Source organism: Diadema antillarum, unplaced genomic scaffold (genome assembly GCF_040938485.1).
Source record: "Diadema antillarum isolate AM-2024a unplaced genomic scaffold, OU_Dant_1.0 seq00001222_RagTag, whole genome shotgun sequence".
Classification (NCBI taxonomy): domain Eukaryota; kingdom Metazoa; phylum Echinodermata; class Echinoidea; order Diadematoida; family Diadematidae; genus Diadema; species Diadema antillarum.
This window is the reverse complement of record NW_027272012.1, coordinates 37781-44565: the sequence shown is the minus strand read 5'-3', so window position 1 is coordinate 44565 and position 6785 is coordinate 37781. Positions and strand designations below refer to the sequence as shown.

Here is a 6785-nt window from a genome sequence, read left to right as displayed (position 1 = left end):
CTGCCACTTACACTAACAGTGACAACTTTGAAATGAACATGGCAAAGGTGAATCTACAGTGGTGTAGTCTAAAAAACAACAATCAAAATGTCACACGACTTTTGTGAAACCATAGCAACAAACCAATATAGGAAAATTGCCAGAATGTTGCATGTTTGTCCATCAGCCATAGGCCAGTAATGTACCTGTACATTTAAATGCAGTGTCTCTTACAGGACACCGTTATACACTGTCAATGTGGGGTTATATTGTCATGGTATTATTTTCATAGAAAACATCATTCTTTTTCCTATTTGGGATTCCACATCATTAAACAAGACTTCAGAGTCATGTGATGAGGGGGTGGGGTGGGAGGAAATGAGGGTATCATGGGGCCACTGAACTTTTCGTTCTAACATGGTGCAGCCACGTGCATTCTATGCATTGCAACTGTTTTTGGCATACACATACAAATGTGTAGACTCGGTCCATACAGTCTCAAAAATCATAGCAATTTATAAGGCATATATTGTCCAAAGATTTGAAGCAATGGATGTACCTAAAATTTTCTCCTGGAATATAAGATAAAAGAAGAGGTCAGCCTCTGATTGATCAGAGACTGGTAATTTATAATTGCAAAAGGTGTTCACTTTCCTCTCAAACATTAGATTTTGTGTGATCAGTATGAAATTTTGCATGGGGGGAAAAATGTGCTATGTAGTATCATGCTCCATCTGTGAGACCTGGCAGTCCTGCTTTCATTCAAACTGGACTCTTACTCTGACCCCACCCTCATCCCCTCCTCCAAAAAAACTCAAAGAAAGCCTCATCGAACTCCCTCTGTTGTGGAAATGTGCCAGGATGTCCAGGGAGGTCTTGGCATTAATTTGTGATTACATTGTGCACTCGTACGGGGTTGCAGAGACTGTGTAAGGCTGAATAAAATTGTAGAGAGTGACCAAAGTGTTCTCAGTGCCACAATACTTACTGTACATGTCAAGCTATGGATAGATGTTTATGAACTGAAGCTGAGGCAGTGAAGTTTGGTACATGTGCATCCATTGACCTACAAAACATAGATCATGCATTCACACCTTTGTTGTTTCACCCTTTCATGTCCATGCATACACTGTTCCTCCTGTACATTTAAATGCAGATGAAGCTTAAACACAGATTAAACACAGCAAAATCATTACCAGGTACCGTACAGAATCAAACATTCAACAGTGGAGATTCCAGGACCACAACACAATATACAATACAGAGCAATAACATATCATATACCAATATGTATTCCATCATTGTATTTGCCACAACATAAACAACAATTGATGTTTATCATCCATCAGAAGAAGGCATCACATTACATGACAGATGACTGGACTTGAACAAGGGGATGGACAGTCTAGTGTCCATAGAACATTACATGGCCACATTCTTTTATTCTTTATCCACTAAAAACAGAGCAGTGTCTTCACAAAGACTTCCTCCTTTCTACAAACTATCATCTCTAGATTAATACATGTAGGCACTGGAGCATAATCCTTTTAGGAAATCAGTCATTCTACCACCAGGTTTTGAGACAGAACAAGTGGGCATTGCTATTTAAATCTCATTTCCTTTCATACCTCATAAAACATGCAACAGGACATCAAAATGGTACTGCCGTCTCTAAATCATGCAAAGCTATACACGCTATGTACCACACTGTGACCACAATGTGAAAGCTACTATGATGGAGTACATACTTGTACCAATGCACATTGTACATGTACAGTAGTATGTGTACCAGTCAGTTGCTACAATGTAACGTACCTATCACGCTGCTGTGACTAACTTTCTATGCCTGTGCTATGTGATTTCTACATCTTAGGAGAGCAAAGGCCTACAGGAGTACAAAGTAGAAATTAATCAATACACAAGGTCATCTCCAGCACCATGTACAGTACGGTATTAAATGACATCAATACGCCTGTGTTACAGACAGTGAGCAAAACAATTACTGTACAATTTACAGCCTTACATGAGACCAGTTTTCAAGGTAATCACTTTTAATAGATGATAATGTTTTTGGCTGACAGCTCTACATGTACAACTGTAATGACTACTCAGAATCCACTATTTGCACCTAGTCTACAGTATCTCTGTGGATGAGTGATGTACAATGCATGGTTGGTGCCACATTTTTCGGGGGGTGGGGCCACTTCCAGGTTTCATGAGCTAACAAGCAAAAAAAAACAACAACAACAAAGGCCTTCAGTGCAAAAACGAATGCCTTCCTGCACTCAAAAAAGGTGTCATTTTATTTTTTTTTTTTGTGCCACTTCTGGGGTAAAAAAGTGTGTGTGTGTGTGGGGGGGGGGGGGCTATTTTTCTATTGAGAACCTACACAAGGACTAGTAACAAGGCTTTCTATTTTGATCTATGTTGTACTAAAAGGCATTTCAAATTCATGGATTCCTGTGTGCATGAATTGGTTGTTGCTGTTTCAGTCAAGCTTTGGTTGTCAGGAACAAATTTGAATAAAGATACTCACAAAACTTATTTTTCTGTTGGCAAAACAGATATTTTCAGCAAAAAGTTCAAGGCTATTGTTGATCACCAAGAGGACATACCCTCTATTGCACAAAACAAGTGTACAACATGATACTGTTAAAGGAAACTGGTCTGTTCTTGCATATCGTAATTGTACACCGAGTTGATACTTTCCAACATTTTGACTCAGCACTCCCCTTTCAATCTTTTTCATCTCACATACTTTATCTTTATTATAAAATTTAAATGACAGATTACCAGCTTACACGTACGTGCAGATTGTATTGAATCCGAGACAGATACAGTATCAGCTAAGATTTCATGGTGTCTTCAAAAAAGAAGAAAAAAAAAGAGGAGCAAATAAATACTTGTTTACACACATACATCTGCACAATACGATGAATATTTTTCTGCAATACAATACGTGTACCGTATGTAGTTTTGATTTCTGCCACCTACATTTGCTTTAAAATAACTTTGGCAATGTTTGCTTATCTCGTATAAAATCAGTCCGGGAAACCCGCTCATGAGGACCGCCCCCGCGTACGAGGATGGTCCCTCCTCATGAGGACCTCCCCCCTCCTCATGAGGCCCCCCGGGGAACGCCTCATGAGGCCCCCCCTTCACTTCTTATTCATCTCACATCTGACGTATAAATTGTCGCAACTTTGCACGGTGATTTTTTGTTACACACACATGTCCACTATCCATGATGAAAAGAAGAAAAAATCCTGTCTGTTTTTTTTTTTTTTTAATCGAGTTTTAATCACCCGATGCAGAGCGCCCATCAAAACACGGGCGCCAACGCGTTCGCACAATGCAAGACTGCCGCACCTAGCGGCCTGATCCGACTAAATATTTTCGATGCTTTTTTCTGCGGCTCTCACCTCTCCGCACACGAATTAGCCTCGTGAAGCTGAAGTCTGACATCTTTTTACACAAATTCGTAACGAGAAAAATTAAATCAGTACTAACCTGATCTTGTCCATATATTCCAAATTACTATTCCACACTGATAGAGTAGGTGGGTAGATGACATACTCCAGTTTGTTAGCAAAATAATCACTTTGTAGGTATGACGAGTTCACTTTCTTCGTCAATTCCGCCCACGATTCCGCCGCCCGCTTACCGTTTGGGCGCTTTCTCTGGAATCATCCCGCGACGCGACGTACGTCGCATCACATCACGCATCCAGCACATACCAGTCTGGTACTTAGTATGTGCTGGATGCGTGATGTATGCGACGTACGTCGCGTCGCGGGATGATTCCAGAAAAAGCGCCCAAACGGCGGAATCGTGGGCGGAATTGACGAAGAAAGTGAACTCGTCATACCTACAAAGTGATTATTTTGCTAACAAACTGGAGTATGTCATCTACCCACCTACTCTATCAGTGTGGAATAGTAATTTGGAATATATGGACAAGATCAGGTTAGTACTGATTTAATTTTTCTCGTTACGAATTTGTGTAAAAAGATGTCAGACTTCAGCTTCACGAGGCTAATTCGTGCGCGGAGAGGTGAGAGCCGCAGAAAAAAGCATCGAAAATATTTAGTCGGATCAGGCCGCTAGGTGCGGCAGTCTTGCATTGTGCGAACGCGTTGGCGCCCGTGTTTTGATGGGCGCTCTGCATCGGGTGATTAAAACTCGATTTAAAAAAAAAAAAACAGACAGGATTTTTTCTTCTTTTCATCATGGATAGTGGACATGTGTGTGTAACAAAAAATCACCGTGCAAAGTTGCGACAATTTATACGTCAGATGTGAGATGAATAAGAAGTGAAGGGGGGGCCTCATGAGGCGTTCCCCGGGGGGCCTCATGAGGAGGGGGGAGGTCCTCATGAGGAGGGACCATCCTCGTACGCGGGGGCGGTCCTCATGAGCGGGTTTCCCGGACTGAAATAAGCTGATCACAAGAAGTCTTATGTTCAGCACTTTATAATTATAGACAAACAGGGCAAGCATTTTCCAGTGCACATCATCTGGTTGATATTTAAAGACGTACTTTACCATCACATAAATTTACAAATGTACTCTACAAATAAAACATATGATTGACTGAAATACTGAAATATCATTGAGTGCTATTGCAGTTTTAAAGTCTCCTTAATTGACTGGGTGATAGAAATTTCTAAATCCTTAAATGCTATAATCCTGGCAATGCCCCTGTTTTAGCACAAAAACAGCCGATCACGTACAACATCCCAAAAAGCAGGTTCAGCTTGGCTGTATCTTGTGGCAGTTTCATCAGTCTTCTTTGGCGAAATTTCTTCTCAAGTGAAAAAGCCATAGGAAGGGTCAGTACAGGCAGGCAGAGACCTATCGAGAAATTGAGCCCTACGACGGCAAATGTTATATACGGCACAAAGAGTAGAAAACAGTACAAGGCATATGATCCGGCTTCTCCGAGCAAAATGGCTGCCGTAATCACACCAGCCCGCTTGTCTGCTTTCATATCGCGTGCATTGTTGCTGTGAAGAATGGCTTCCGTGTTAAGTGCAAGTGGAATCGCATACAACAGAGGGCTAATGTTTAACTGACCCACTTGGTTGACAAATGCAAACATTACTGACAGAGGCCCAAACGTGATGAGGATGACAATGTCTCCGAGAGCGAGGTACTTCAGCCCGATTCCTCCCGTGTACAAGAAGGAACTGGAGAGGCCTCCGAAATAAAGCAGAGCAATGTGCTCCATTTTTGCCGGTGAGAAGGCAGCAACAACAACAAAGGCAACACATCCGAGCGCATACAAGACTGCTCCAAAGGTTGCTACAGTGTTTGGTTCCAGGCGACGGTCGACCAGTGTCCTGTCATCACTCTTCTTGCTGTCCACTCCTCTCACGTAATCATAGTATGTGTTCACTAGGTTGCCAGCGCCGTGGACGAACAGCACAGCAAATGACGAGGCAAGGCAGACGATGGGATTCAATGTTCCGATGGATTTGTACGCGAGTGTTGATCCAAGTAACACTGCGGTAAGCGATGCGCTGAAAGACCACGGCCTCAAGGCCTTCCAGTATCGTCCTACGGTCACGACCAGTTTCTCGCCCGTTCCCACCCCGGGCTTCTGGGGGCACTGCGTGGAACCGTTAGTGTCTTCATGCGCTCCATTGCATTTGGTCGTCCCATTTTCAGTCCCTGAATGTGAACTTTTTGTGAGTGTGGCCATCATTCCTCTCGATCAGATTCGAAAGAGGCATGTATAAAATAGAGTAGTAGTCTTCTATTCTTCGGAACAATTTGAGTACACGACCTAAGGCGCAGATGGACATTTCCAAAATGATGTAATGAAGTTGTCCTCCCAAGTTGGTTTTCGTCAGCTGGTCGGAACAACGCGCTAAAAAACGTACGGGAAAGCTGCACTAGCAGCAACACGTACTAGTGACTGAACATAGAACTTGTGCAAGAGATGAGAAAGTGGGCAAATCTTACGTTGCCAATTTAAGATATGGCAAATGTGACAAAGATCAGTCAAAGCATGGAGCTGCTCCATTTCATTCAAACTGAAGTAAAATCAAACAAAACGTTTATTCCCAATGTTGCACAAATTGAAACCAGTTCACGTGTTTGTGAGAATTAAAGCACAAGAAGAAAAGGAAATAATTATAATATCATTTGCTCCAGATTTTTATCATAGTGCAAGCATGCATATATACGCAGTAGTTTTCTTTTCCCCCTTTTTTCAGGGCCAATGGTTGCATATATCATATGTTAGTAAATCGACCAAATATATTCATGATATTTTGCGCGCTTTGACTGGCAGATCGGAACGTGGCTAATCAACGTCATCCAGCTAATAAGCCACTGTGGAGTTTCAGTTTCCATATTAATGAGTACAGATCATGTGCACAAGCAGTAGGCCCTATATTAGTTTTTGAATTCACTAAGAAATCTCATAATCTGTAATATAATGATTATTCATGTGACCCTATAAATGATGCCTGCAATGATAGCCATAATACATCCACCTGACAGCAAGCTTTGCATCGCCATTGCATATATAATTATTATCACTAATAGAAAATGTTGATTTTAACGTATAATGATCGATGCGAAACAATGGGATGCTTCCCAGTGTTTCTGAGTATTTGACGGACCATTTTTCTTCTAATTCTTTCACCTGGTCTACTATAATACGCTTGCATCAAAGTTCATTCATTATTTGAACATGAATTCTTGGTGCCTATACTGTATTCTTTTTTTTTTTTGACAAGCGTTATATACGCACTATATCTACAGTATGTCGATTTGAAAGCGAATTATGGTAATAAC

General features: G+C 41.5%; 1 pseudogene; it reads right to left on the bottom strand.

The window, feature by feature from the left end:
• Nucleotides 1-4475: 4475 nt before the first annotated feature.
• Nucleotides 4476-5816, bottom strand: LOC139744946 (ubiA prenyltransferase domain-containing protein 1 pseudogene; annotated as a pseudogene).
• Nucleotides 5817-6785: the final 969 nt, after the last annotated feature.